General features: G+C 42.2%; 1 pseudogene; it reads left to right on the top strand.

The window, feature by feature from the left end:
• Positions 1-461: 461 nt before the first annotated feature.
• On the top strand, positions 462-5613 carry LOC100976758 (RUN domain-containing protein 1-like; annotated as a pseudogene).
• The last annotated feature ends 9413 nt before the right edge of the window (positions 5614-15026 follow it).

Below are 15026 nucleotides of genomic sequence, written 5' to 3' on the forward strand. Positions count from 1 at the left end.
TGCACCAGCAGCGTGTGTCAGCAAGATAGCAGAAGCAGGAAGAGAGCTGGCTGGAGGACACCTACCCTGGCCGGAAGACACCTACCCTGGCCAGAAGACACGTACCCCTGAAGATCGAGAAAGAGGCCGTCTGGGTACTATGTACCAGTCATGTCAGACTGGGACACTTCCCTGTTTACAGAGGACTATGAAACCCCTGTCCTGTCCTCACTTGGGGCTGATGCCATTTTAGGCCTCAGGCCGCCTGCACCCAGGAGCTCATTAAAACAGCATGTTGCTCCACACCACCTCGTGTTGTCTGTTGCTGCGCTCTTGGGGTTCGAACCGATACAAGAACCTTTCAATGTGTATGTGTATGTGTGTGTGTATATATATATCACATTTTGTTTATCCATTCATCCATTGACAGACACTTAGGTTGATTCTGTATATTTGCTATTGTGAATAGCACTGCAGTAAACATGCTAGTGCAGGTATATTTTTCATAAAATAATTTCTTTTCTTCTGGGTAGATAGCCAGTAGTGGATGGATCAAATGATTGTTCTATTTTTAGTTTTTTTGAGAAATCTCCATACTTTTTCATAGAGACTGTAGTAATTTACATTCTCTAATGCAAATACAACAATGTATTAGCATTCCTTTTATTCTGCTCCTTGCCAACATCTGTTATATTTTGATTTCTTAATAATAGCCATTCTGACTGGTATAACATGATATTTCATTGTGGTTTTAATTTGCATTTCTCTGATGATTAGTGATGTTGAACATTTTTTCATATTAAAAAATGTCTACATATGTCATTTGGCAACTTTCTAATGGAGTTATTAATGTTGGGGGTTTTTTTTTTTTTTGAGTTGTTTCAATTCCTTGTAAATTCTGGATATCAGTCCCCTGTTGGATGCATAGTTTGCAAATATTTTCTCCTATCTTGCAGATTGTCTGTTCACTTTGTTAATTATTATTTTGCTGTGCAGCAGCTTTTTAGCTTAATTAAGTCCCATTTGTCTATTTTTGTTTTTGTTGCCTGTACTTTTGAGGTCTTAGTCATGAATTCTTCGCCTAGTCTAATGTCCAGAAGTGTTTTCCCTGGGTTTTCTTCTAGCATTTTAATAGTTTCAGGTCTTATGTTTAAGTCTCTAATCCAACTTGAGTTGATTTTTGTATATGGTGAGAGATAGGGGGTCCAGTTTTATTCCTCTGAATATGGCAATCCAATTTTATCAGCATCATTTATTGAAAAGGGTATCCTTTTTCCAGTGTATGTTTTTGTCAACTTTGTCAAAAATCATTTGGCTATAGACATGTGGCTCTATTTCTGGGTTCTTTATTCTGTTCCATTGGTCTTTGTGTTTATTTCTATACCAGTGTCATGCTGTTTTGGTTACTATAGCCTTGCGGTATAATTTGAGGTCAGGTAATGTGGTGCCTTCAGCTCTATTCTTTTTGCTTTGGATGCTTTGGCTATTTGGGCTTTTGGGGAGGGGTTCCATATAAATTTTAAGGTTTTTTTTTCTGATTCTGTGAAGAATGAGCATGGAATTTTAATAGGGATTGCATTGAATCTCTAGATCACTTTGGGCAGTATAGTCATTTTAACGACTGTGTTTTCTAGTTTTCCTTGTAGAGATTTTTCACCTCCTTGGTTAAATATATTCCTAGGTATTTTATTTTTTGTAGCTACTGTAAATGGGATTGCCTTCTTGATTTGGTTCTCAGCTTGATTGTTATTGGCATATAGAAATGCTACTGATTTTTGTATATTGATTTTGTATCCTAAACTTTGCTGAATTCATTGATCAAACCTAACAGTTTTTTGTTTTTGGAGGAATTTTTAGGTTTTTCTAGAGATAGATCATATTATCATCAAACAGAGGTACTTTAACTTCCCTTTCCCAGTTGTATGCCTTTATTTCTTTTTCTTGCCTGATTGCTCTGGCAAGGACTTCCAGTACCATGTTGAATAGGAATGGTGAGAGTGGGCATTCTTGTCTTACTCCAGTTCTTAGGGAGATTGCTTTAAACTTTTCCCTGTTCAGTATGGTATTGGCCATGGGTTTGTTGTATACGGCCCTTGTTGTTTTGAGGTATGTTCTTTCTTTGCCTATTCTGTTGAGGGTTTTTATCATGAGGGAATGCTGGATTTTATAAAATTATTTTTCTTCATCTATTAAGATAATCATATTGTTTTTGTCCTTAATTCTGTTTATGTGATAAATCACAGTTATTGATTAGATAAATCAATAAATAGTCTAGCTAGAAGTTTGTCAATTTTGCTTATCTTTTCAAAGAACCAACTTTTTGTTTTGTTGATCCTTTTTATCTTTTTTTGTTTTCAATTTCATTTAGTTCTGCTCTAATCTTTATTATTTCTTTTCATTTGTTAGCTTTGGGTTGGGTTTGTTCTTGTTTTTCTAGTTCCCAGAGGTGTGATAATAAGTTGTTAATTGGTGATCTTTCTATTTTGTTTTGATGTAGGCATTTAACTCTATAAACATCCCTCTTAGCACTACTTTTTTTATATATCTCAGAATTATGTTGTATATCCATTTTCATTCATTTCAAAAATTTTTTTTTTTTGCGATGGAGTTTCACTCTTGTTGCCCAGGCTGGAGTGCAATGGCGTGATCTTGGCTCACTGCAACCTCTGCCTCCCAGGTTCATGTAATTCTCCTGTCTTAGCCTCCTGAGTAGCTGGGATTACAGGCACATGCCACCACCCCTGACTAATTTTTGTATTTTAATAAAGATGGGGTTTCATCATATTGGTCAGGCTGGTCTCGAACTCCTGACCTCAGGTGATCCACCTGCCTCGGCTTCCCAAAGTGCTGGGATTACAGGCATGAGCCACCGTGCCCGGCGCTCTTCACTTTAATTGTGGCCACAGGGACCAGCTTGCCCTCTCTGGGGTAAATTTTAACATTATATTTAACTTAACACAATATACGCCAAATATTACTCTTTCAATGTGTAACAATATAAAAACTATTAAAATATTTTACATGTTTCGTATTACAGTTTTAAAATCTAATATTTACTTTATACTTATGGCACGTCTCAATTCAGATTAGTCACATTTCAAGCGTTCAATGTGGCTAGCAACTATATTAATGCAGGCATACAAGAAATATAGCATTCAGTGCTTATATTAGAAAAGAAAATAGATCTCTAATCGATAATCTAAACTCTGATGTCAAGCAACTAGAAAAAAAAATTAACTCAAAGCAAGGTGAAGGGGAGAAAAAGAGGAAAAAATGCACAAAATTGAAAAGAGTGTAAAAACGATACAGGAAAATTAATAAACCAGAAAATTATTTGTTTGAAAAGATCAATAAAATCTACCAGACTGTTCAAGAAAGAAAAGACAAGAAGACACAGATTACCAATATCAGAAATGAAAAATAGGACATCACTCTAGATCCTATTGACATTAAAAGGATAATAAGGAAATGTTAAAAAGAACCCTAGGTGGGAGGCTGAGGCGGGCGGATCACCTGAGGTCCGGAGTTTGAGACCAGCTTGGCCAACGTGGTGAAACCCCCTCTCTACCAAAAACATACAAATTAGCTGCCAGGAAACCGGCCACAGTTGTGGGGCGAGGACCAGAGTGAGCAGGAAAAACAAGAGCGTGTGGAAACCCAAAGGAAGAAGCAGAAAGAATGGATACTGCGGCTCAAGACCTAGCTAGATGACTTGGAAACATGTGCCTATCCAAGAGCAGTTATGATGCCCTGCGGCAGTTCGTGTGTTGGAAAGACAGTGGGTGATCCTAGACAAGTTAATAAAGAAACTGGACGTGCGTCTGAATGAGGACATCAGTTCCCTGTCCACTGAAGAACTTCGTCAGTTTGTAGGTGCAGTAGTGGCTCACATCGTCAACCCAGCCCTAGTCAAAGATCAGTTGGTTGGGCAACTGAAAACTCAGATCGGAGACCTCTAGATGTCCATCGACCTCATCCAAGATGAAGTGGGAAGCCCCTTGCAGACAGATGGTGGACATTGTGAGTGCAAGTCCTCCGGGAAGACAGGAAATGGTTCCACCAGAAGTGGCAGCAGCAGACCCACTGCCTCCAGGACACAGCAAAACAAAGGCAGGGGATGTGAAGAAAGTCCAAGGGACGGGGCTGCACCTGATGCCGCAAGCGTTGGCAATGCTCCAGATTTTGCTGTTAGCTAATTTGGTTGTGCGACAGGCCAGATCCCTCCAACCCTATAACAGAGGGGCCAGGCTGACAGACTATGCTCTCTTGTTGAAGAGGCGGGAGGTGTCAGTGGACAGAGAGAAGCAGCTAGCCTTGAGGCACCAGCCACACGACCATGTCACCACCTCTGCCATCCTCCAGGACCTCTCTCTGGCAGGCAAGGATGAGCTGGCCATGGCTGTGTGGAAGGAGCTGATGGTGGCTGTGAGGGACCTGCTAGCCCATGGACTATATACCTCCTCCTCAGGAATGAGCCTCATCATGGCTCCTATTGCTCATTTGCTGCCAGCCTTCTCCTTAGCCCCTGAGCCCATGCACCCCTGGGAGCTCTTTGTAAAGTACTGAAACTGCCTTTGTAAAATTATGACTGAGACAGTGAAAGAGATCTAACTTAACTGACTCCATCTTGCTTCTAACCCCCAAGCTATCTTTGTTCATTCCTGGGCACAAGCTGAACTAACTATGGAAGAAACTTAGTTTGTAGTTTATAGTTTAAACAAAGATGGTAACAGCCCTTTCCCAAAGCAGACCTCCTTCTTATCTGGGGACTAGACTAGCCACAGGATTAGAAATTATGGTTTAGGAGTCATGCACCTGGAGGCTACAAGATTCTGACCCTCCATGAACTGCTCCTAAGATCAGTGCTTGCGATATTTTTTGTGCCCTGCACTTGACGGATCAGCTGGCACCACCCAGATTGATAAACTGGCTCGTCTGATCTTGTGGCCCCCACCCAGGAACTGACTCAGTGCAAGAAGACAGCTTTGACTCCCTGTGATTTCAACCCTGGCCAATCAGCACTCCTGGCTCACTGGCCCCGCCCCCTACCCACTATGTTATCCTTAAAAACTCTGCCCCTAAATGCCTGGGGAGACTGATTTGAGTAATAATAAAACTGGTCTCCCGCAAAGCCAGCTTTGTGTGAATTACTCTTTCTCTGTCGCAATTCCGTTGTCTTGATGAATCTGCTCTGTCTAGGCAGCCAGCAAGGTGAACCCCTTGGGGGGTTACAGTACTACCATGCTAAAAATGGCAGTGCTTATGCCCAGCCCAGGAGCTCTCCCAGTCTTTGCCCTTCCTGTTACAGGAGGCACTGATGTAACCCCCAAAGAGAGCCTACTGACAGTCATCCACATGGTGCTGACAGAGCACGACCCTTTTAAGCACAGTGCAGACTCTGAATTGAAGGCTTTGGTGTGCATGGCACTGAATGAGCTGCGTCTGATGTCCTGGGTGAACCTCATCTGCAAGTGCGGGTCACTCATCGAGACTCACTACCAGCCTGGGAGCTACATAGCACACACAGGCTTTGAGAGTGCCCTCAACCTGCACAGTCGCCTCAGCAGCCTCAAGTTCAGCCTCCCTGTAGATCTGGCCATGCGCCAGCTCAAAAATACCAAAGATGCCTTTTGATGAGAATGCCCTGACCCCAGGCAAGCTCCTTGCTCAATAGGGATAGATGTGTTAGTCTTCTAGCATAGAAGCAAGGAATCAAAGATGGGGTTAAAGGCATTTTTCCCAGACCCTGCTTAGGTCATCAGCGAAATGAGTGCAAAGTGTGTTTTCCCCACCAACTTAGCATCTTGGAAAGATGCGCTGGAGACTCTCTTGTTAAGAAGGTTCTGCCCTGGTGTGCAACCATAGTGTACATGTGGGCACATGTGCTTGAGCCTGTGTTAAAGAAATCAATTGTGGCACATAGTACCCCAACTCATTGCGCCAAATCTGATTCTCAGAAAACCTGGGTTGCTTTAACCATTCTCTTTATGGCCGTGAGTGACAACATGAGTGAGTCATTGGTCCCAGAATAATTTTGCCTGGAGGAACCTGTTAGTTGAGCCATCTTTCACTTGAAGCATGTTTGAGAGGCCAAGGCCAGAATTTAAATTCCTTTTATGAATAGATTTCCCTTTCTTCCTGACCCCAAGGCCAGAGGAGACTATATATTCCATGGCTGCCTCTAAAACTAGGAATGGGGATATCTGAATAATATCCATCTGGCATTAAAGCCAGGATGGTCTCAATCTCCTGACCTCGTGATCCACCCACCTCGGCCTCCCAAAGTGCTGGGATTACAGGAGTGAGCCACCGCACCCGGCCCACAGTCTTTTTAGAAGTAAATATATTCAAGTTAAATGAGCAAATCCTTGCCACCCAAGTTGAGTATGTACAAGAATACAAATCGGTAACCTGCAGCTGTTCCTCTTTGGGTTGTGACTCACTGGGCACCACTTGTCCTGGAGGCTGGCTGGCTGGAGGACACCTGATCTGGTAATAAATACTGCAGCAGGGATAGGTGCCACAGCAGGATAGCAACTACAGCAGATCACTGTTTCCAGGCCGGGGGTGGAGTATTTCATTGTGAAACTGACTCTAGAATGGTTCTATTTGGTCTTCAGTATTGTAGCCTCATTAGTTCACATTTGTCGTACAGCTTATGATGTTCACATTTGTCATACAGCTTGTGATGAGTACTACTCTAGGATTGGCCAAAGATGGGCAAAATATATCACTCCAAACACTACTGATTCAGCATTGTTATCATGTCTTAAATTGCCAGCTGCACTTTTTTTCTGCACTACATAATGTAGTGCATTTTAACTTAAAATTTTTTTTTTTTTTTTTTTTTGGAGACAGAGACTCGCTCTGTCGCCCAGACTGGAGTGCAGTGGCACCATCTCGGCTCACTGCAACCTCCACCTCCCAGGTTCAAGCAATTCTCCTGCCTCAGCCTTCCAAGTAGGTGGAATTACAGGCACCTGGCATCACGCCTGGCTAATTTTTGTATTATTAGTAGAGACGGGGTTTCACCATGTTGGCCAGGCTGGTCTCAAACTCCTGACCTCAGGTGATCTGCCCGCCTCGGCCTCCCAAGGTGCTGAGATTACAGGCGTGAGCCACCGCACCCAGCCTTTAACTTAAATTTTTTTCAGCAACATGTTACTTGTTTAAGGTACGTTATTGGTATTTCATTAGAATTAGTTCACCTTCTCTGTGAAACAAGTCCATTGTAAAACGTAGTGGAAAATGATACATATGTGGTTGCTAATAAAATCATAGTGTTTTGTGACAAAAAAAAGAACCCTATGCCATGAAGGTAAATGTCTTCATTTCTGAAATTCTTCAAATTATTCTCTCTAAAATGTTTGTATCTTCCAAAAAAAAAATCTCCTAGTATGAGCTGCATAACATGTTGCACCCTAGATTGGGCATCAGGAGACCTGTGTTCTAGTCCTTGCTCTGAAACTAACTTTCTGGGAGATCCAACATGTATCCTCTCCTTTCCGGGTGTTGGCTCTAGAAGCACTTTCAGTTTCCTTATCTGTGCTCCATGAATTATTAGTTACTTGCCTGAGAGGTCTGACTCAGGGTGCCTCCAAAACAGTTCTTACATATTAGGTGTGAGCCAGGAAGAAACAATGCCGGAAGAGAAATCTATGGGTTGTATATTTAAAACAAATGAGAGCTAGCAGTTTACACATCTAGAGTGAATATTTTCAAGGCAAACATATATGTTTCATGCCTTCTATAATCTGCAGTTTACAATGCATCAGACAATAGCTCAAAAGCATCATCCTTCAGATTCAGTAATTTAATCACTCATTTTTGATTTTCACTTATAAAGAAAACCAAGGAAGAGAATCTCAGACTTGGAAGGAGCTTCTCATAGGTTATATAGCAAAACTATTCCTCTCTTGGAAAGTGGTTGTCCTGCCTCTGCTTAAATACCTTCGGAGATCGGGCACTCACTATACTCTTCTCACCTAGTATAAAAAAGCTCTTTGTTATGTTGAGCTTAAAATATGCAACCCTCAAACCTCTCACTCATTAGTGCTTATTCCAACCTCACAGTATAAGCCATTCCACGCTCACCACAGACATGAAGCCATTTTGCTGAACAGCCAGTAGGGGACCCTGAAGATCTTCTAGTAACAAAATATAAAGTCAAAAAGATGCAGAAAGAAACTTGTTTTATTAGGCAATTTTATTTTAAGTGAGGTGTGTATGTGTGTGTGTGTGGGTGTGGGAGAGAGAGAGAGAGTGTGTGTGTGTGTGAGAGAGAGAGAGAGAGACAGAGAGAAAGAGGGGCAGGAGGGTGCTTAAAGGCCTTCATAAATACCTTGGGAATAAAATCTAGGTCCTGGTTGCAAATTGGCCACCTGAGTACCACGCTTTTTGAATTAGCTGCCACTATTTAAAAACTGGAAAAGTTGCACAGACATACACAAAACCAGAATTCCTGGCTTCTTTGAGACTTGGAAATGACCCAGCATGGACCCTCTCCAGCTGGAGATGGGTAACTTTAGACTAAGCCATGTGCTGTTTCCTGGGCATGGCCCCTGCTCAGTCACTCACTTACTCTTCCCACCTGGCCATGTCAGGCAGGGAGAGAAAGTCACATTTTTAAACCTTGTTCTTTGAGCAGACGGTGGGGCTCCTAGGAATTTCCAAGGGGAAAAAACCCAGAATCGCCATCCAAACTGGAAATGCCTTAGAGGGCTTCCAACAAATTCTCATTTTCCAAATTGAGAAATGATTTACATTTTCATCCTTGTCTCTGGTAGTAATAGTGGCCAGGATGGGGCCAGGTAGCTCTGAGGAAGCAGATTCTGACTGAGACCATCTGAGAGGGCAGCTCTTTGTTGGCAGAAGTTCAAAACCTTTCACAGCCCCTTTTGCCAAAATGGGGAGAACTAGGGAATCTGAGGGCAACACCCCAATAAAAAAAACAATAAAACAAAACAATAAAAAAAGAGACAAAAACCAAACCAAACAAACAGCAACAACTACCTTTACATACCATTTTTGCACACAATTCTAGGAAGTTTATGGGTCATTGTTCAGGTTCTAATATGAAACCTTTTAAGAACAGAGGTTTCCTTCTGTATCTTTTTTTTTTTTTTTGAGACAGAGTCTTGCACTGTCTCCCAGGCTGGAGTGCAATGGCACGATCTCAGCCCACTGCAACCTCCGCCTCCCAGGTTCAAGTGATTCTCCTGCCTCACCCTGCCGAGTGGCTGTGATTATAGGCGCCCGCCACCACGTCCCGCTAACTTTTTTTTTTTTGTATTTTTAGTAGAGATGGGGGTTTCACTATGTTGGCCAGGCTGGTCTCAAACTCCTGACCTCGTGATCCACCTGCCTCAGCCTCCCAAAGTGCTGGGATTACAGGCATGAGCCACCGCACCCGGACCCTTCTGTATCTTTTTGGCTTTATATTTTGTTGTCAGATCTTCAGGGTCCCCTACTGGCTGTTCACCAAGCTGGCTTCATGTCTATAAATGGCAAGTGTGGAATGGCTTATACTCTGAGGTTGGAATAAGCACTACTGAGTGAGAAGTTTGAGAGATACAAACTTTAATTTGAACTTAGTTTCCTCCTGATCCAGAGCTTTAACTACTTTTAGTATTTGAAGATAATAACTCTGACCATTTCTCTAACTTGGTTAATGTCATATCCATCCTGTTTTTCACAGTTACCCTTACCTGGTGACTTCTGTCATGTGATGTCCACTTGTGTGGACATCTGTTGCTTTTAACACTCCTCAATTCCCCATTCTTGGTGTAGAACCCATTTTTGCTTTGAGATACCATCCCTCTCACTGCATGGGTGTCTTGGTGGCACTGTCAATCAAAAAGCCCTGACTTTCCTTGCCCAACAGATGGGCTTGTGCAATTGGACACTCTCTCCATAGAATTTGCGTCTTGAGCATTGCACTCAAGAACAGAAAACAATTGGTGGAAATTCATCCCAGAGGCACAGTCCCACTGACTTCAGTCTCAGGCTCTGCCCGGTCCCTGTCTTTCTCAATGTCTGCTTCTTTAGCTTTCCCTTGACTCTGTGAGGCATGTTCAAATCCATTTGTTTTAATTTAAGTTGTCCAGAGTTATATTCTGTTGTTTGCCTCCAAAGAACCTAACTGATGTGCTTCTCTTAGGTTCAGCTTAATTCCACAAACATTTACTAAGCCTGGAATGTTGCACTTGCTCTAGGGAGGTCCTGGTGGCCCAACTCCTGTAAACTCCTGGGGCCTGGTGGAGGGACAGAAAAGAAGCAAATCTTTCTGCCTTTTACTCACATGTCTTACAAAGCATGGCAGAGCCAATGCCCAAGTCTACCATGAGGGTTCAGCACTTGCACACCCAGGAAACAGTGACGGGCACAATGATCTTGGCAGAGACATAGAACTGCAGGGGGTAGGTAAGGCAGATGCCACCCAAGTAGAGGAGCTCAACAGACTGGTACAACCTGTGCAAGGCAGAGGGGATCAGGAAAGATCCACGCACAGATACCAGCAGGCTCTGGAGGACCCATGGGGGTTAGTCGGGAGATCATTCAGGCCAGAGCATGAGACAGAAATTGGGAATAGTTAAAATTGCTTCCAATAACCCCCTAATTGCTAGAGAACATAGCAAGGTGCCAAGAGGCTATCTAGTAGAAACAATTGCAAACATGTCTTTAGGCACTGGAGTCTCACTCAAGTGGCAAGAGTCTCACTCTCTATGAAGGGCGTGAAGGTGCCAAGACCTACAGAGAAGATGGTGGATTCATGTTCTCCATCTCAACTCCTTCACAGACATCTCTTCAATGAGTGGGGTGGTGGGTGAAACTGCCTGTGCTATTTATTTATTTATTGAGACAGGATTTCACTCTATTCCCAGGGCTGGAGTGTAGTGGCACAATCCTAGCTCTCTGTAGCCTTGAACTCTTGGGCTCAAGTGATCCTCCCACCTCAACCTCCCAAGTAGCTGGGAATACAGGCATGTGCCACCATGCCCAGCTTGTCTGCCATTTAAGGACTCTTTGTCTTTTTGAGAACTAAACTCTTACCTTTTTTCTTCTCTTGCGCAAATTCCTATCTAAGGGACCTGGGAAGCCATGCCCTACAGAGCATAAAGTCTCACTAGAAGGGTTTTATTTAACCTTATATAATGTGGCTTGCTTTTGGACCTGACACTGGCATGACATCACATAACAGGCAAGGAGATCAAAATATCGTAACCCCAAATATATTTATTTGCCATATCTTGAAATAGCCCTGCAAAGTTGTTTCTTGCAGGGGAAAAAAGTCTGCATTCTGTAGAGAACCCCCTTCCCTTTCCAGGCCTTTTTCTTCAGATCCAGGAGAGATTCAACTAAGTCTGGCCTCTTTTTAAGTCTGATAAGAAACATTTACAATCTATTCTCTCTGAAGCTTGCTACCTGGAGGAGGCTTCATCTGCATGATAAGAACCTTGGTCTTGGCGGTGGCTCATGGCTGTAATCCAAGCACTGTGGGAGGCCGAGGTGGGCGGATCACCTGAGGTCGGGAATTCAAGACCAGACGGTCCAACATGGAAAAACCCCCTCTCTACTAAAAATACAAAATTAGCCAGGCGTGTTGGCGCATGCCGGTAATCCCAGCTACTCGGGAGGCTGAGGCAGGAGAATCGCTTGAATCTGGGAGGTGGAGCTTGTGGTAAGCCTAGATGGCAACATTGCACTCCAGCCTGGGCAACAAGAGTAAAACTCCATCTCAAAAGAAAAAAAAAAAAAAAAAAAGAACTTTGGTCTCCACAGTCTTAACCCAGAAAATGTATAAAACCTAGTTGTGGCTCAACCACCTTGGACACATGTCCTCAGTGTCTCTTGAGGGTTGTGTCATGGGCCACGGTCACTAGTATTTGGCTCAGAATAAATCTCTTCAAATATTTTACAGAGTTTGACTCTTTTCGTCAACACTTTCCTAATTGAATTCACGTGAGATCAGAGAGTGTGTGATGTTTATACTGGAAAAACTACTAAATTGAAATTTAGGGGACCTGAAATAACTCGGCCTCTACCTCTAAGTATTTAGGTCACTTTACTTCCCTGAACTTTATATGCCTCATCTATAAAATGCGGATATACTCTTTACCTGCTAGAAGGTAGGGGCTGGATCTGATGGTCTCTGAAAGTCTACAATCATAAAACACTAACCACTTGGAACTAATTTTTATCAAAAATAGAAAAAAAACCCCACTGCTTTTAAGGGACATAAGGCAGAGGAAACATTAGTGCCATGTTACTTCAATACTTAAAAAGCCTTTAATCATATCTCATTGCCTACAGGAAAGAGTTACAAACTTGAGCCTGGGATTCAAAGTCCATAGTATTTCAGGTCCGGTGGTTCTAACTGTCTGGTCTGGTTACAATGCTGAGAGTATTGTTCCTCCCTCTGTCTCCACCTTCCTGTGCCTGATGTTGTAACCATTCCAGAGAATGTCTGAAGCATGCAATACACCTTCAAACTTCATGCCTTTCCATGTGCTGTTCCCTCTGCTAAGAAGGCTCTTTCCCTCCCTTTGTAATCTGTGATATTTCTGTTTATTGTTCAAGTTCCTGAGGCTCCTATAATGCCTCCTGTCCCCTGGTAATAATTAATCCTCCTTTTGAGTTTCTTTTTCTTTTAATTTTTTTTTAAATTATACTTTAAGTTCTAGGGTACATGTGCACAATGTGCAGGTTTGTTACGTATGTATACATGTGCGATGCTGGTGTGCTGCACCCATTAATTCGTCATTTACATTAGGTATATCTCCTAATGCTATCCCTCCCCCCTCCCCCGACCCCTCAACACCCCGGTGTGTGATGTTCCCCTTCCTGTGTCCAAGTGTTCTTATTGTTCAATTCCCACCATTGAGTGAGAACATGCGGTGTTTGGTTTTTTGTCCTTGCAATAGTTTGCTGAGAATGATGGTTTCCAGCTTCATCCATGTCCCTACAAAGGACATGAACTCATCCTTTTTTATGGCTGCATAGTATTCCATGGTGTATATGTGCCACATTTTCTTAATCCGGTCTATCATTGATGGACATTTGGGTTGGTTCCAAGTCTTTGCTATTGTGAATAGTGCCGCAATAAACATACGTGTGCATGTGTCTTTATAGCAGCATGATTTATAATCCTTTGGGTATATACCCAGTAATGGGATGGCTGGATGAAATGGTATTTCTAGTTCTAGATCCTTGAGGAATTGCCACACTGTCTTCCACAATGGTTGAACTAGTTTACAGTCCCACCAACAGTGTAAAAGTGTTCCTATTTCTCCACATCCTCTCCAGCACCTGTTGTTTCCTGACTTTTTAATGATCGCCATTCTAACTGATGTGAGATGGTATCTCATTGTGGTTTTGATTTGCATTTCTCCGATGGCCAGTGATGATGAGCATTTTTTCATGTGTCTGTTGGCTGCAGAAATGCCTTCTTTTGAGAAGTGTCTGTTCATATCCTTCACCCATTTGTTGATGGGGTTGTTTGTTTTTTTCTTGTAAATTTGTTTGAGTTCTTTGTAGGTTCTGGATATTAGCCCTTTGTCAGATGAGTAGATTGCAAAATTTTTCTCCCATTCTGTAGGTTGCCTGATCACTCTGACGGTAGTTTCTTTTGCTGTGCAGAAGCTCTTTAGTTTAATCAGATCCAATTTGTCAATTTTGGCTTTTGTTGCCATTGCTTTTGGTGTTTTAGACATGAAGTCCTTAGCCATGCCTCTGTCCTGAATGGTATTGCCTAGGTTTTCTTCTAGGGTTTTTATGGTTTTATGTCTAACATTTAAGTCTTTAGTCCATCTTGAATTAATTTTTGTATAAGGTGTAAGGAAGGGATCCAGTTTCAGCTTTCTACATATGGCTAGCCAGTTTTCCCAGCACCATTTATTAAACAGGGAATCCTTTCCCCATTTCTTGTTTTTGTCAGGTTTGTCAAAGATCAGATGGTTGTAGATGTGTGGTATTATTACTCAGGGCTCTGTTCTGTTCCATTGGTCTATATCTCTGTTTTGCTACCAGTACCATGTTGTTTTGGTTACTGTAGCCTTGTAATATAGTTTGAAGTCAGGTAGCATGATGCCTCCAGCTTTGTTCTTTTGGCTTAGGATTGTCTTGGCAATGCAGGCTCTTTTTTGTTTCCATATGAACTTTAAAGTCGTTTTTTTCCAATTCTGTGAAGAAAGTCATTGGTAGCTTGATGGGGATGGCACTGAATCTATAAATTACCTTGGGCAGTATGGCCATTTTCACAATATTGATTCTTCCTATCCATGAGCATGGAATGTTCTTCCATTTGTTTGAGTCCTCTTTTATTTTGTTGAGCAGTGGTTTGTAGTTCTCCTTGAAGAGGTCCTTCACATCCCTTGTAAGTTGGATTCCTAGGTATTTTATTCTGTTTGAAGCAATTGTGAATGGGAATTCACTCATGATTTGGCTGTCTGTCTGTTATTGGTGTATAAGAATGCTTCTGATTTTTGCACATTGATTTTTTATCCTGAGACTTTGCTGAAGTTGCTTATCAGCTTGAGATTTTGGGCTGAGATGATGGGGTTTTCTAAATATACAATCATGTCATCTGCAAACAGGGACAATTTGACTTCCTCTTTTCCTAATTGAATACCCTTTATTTCTTTCTCCTGCCTGATTGCCCTGGCCAGAACTTCCAACACTATGTTGAATAGGAGTGGTGAGAGAGAGTATCCCTGTCTTGTGCCAGTTTTCAAAGGGAATGCTTCCAGTTTTTGCCCATTCAGAATGATATTGGCTGTGGGTTTGTCATAAATAGCTCTTATTATTTTGAGATACGTCCCATCAATACCGAATTTATTGAGAGTTTTTAGCATGAAGGGCTGTTGAATTTTGTCAAAGGCCTTTTCTGCATCTATTGAGACAATCATGTGGTTTTTGTCTTTGGTTCTGTTTATTTGCTGGATTACGTTTATTGATTTGTGTTTGTTGAACCAGCCTTGCATCCCAGGGATGAAGCCCACTTGATCATGGTGGAGAAGCTTTTTGATGTGCTGCTGGATTCAGTTTGC

This window comes from Pan paniscus, chromosome 4, assembly GCF_029289425.2.
Source record: "Pan paniscus chromosome 4, NHGRI_mPanPan1-v2.0_pri, whole genome shotgun sequence".
NCBI lineage: Eukaryota > Metazoa > Chordata > Mammalia > Primates > Hominidae > Pan > Pan paniscus.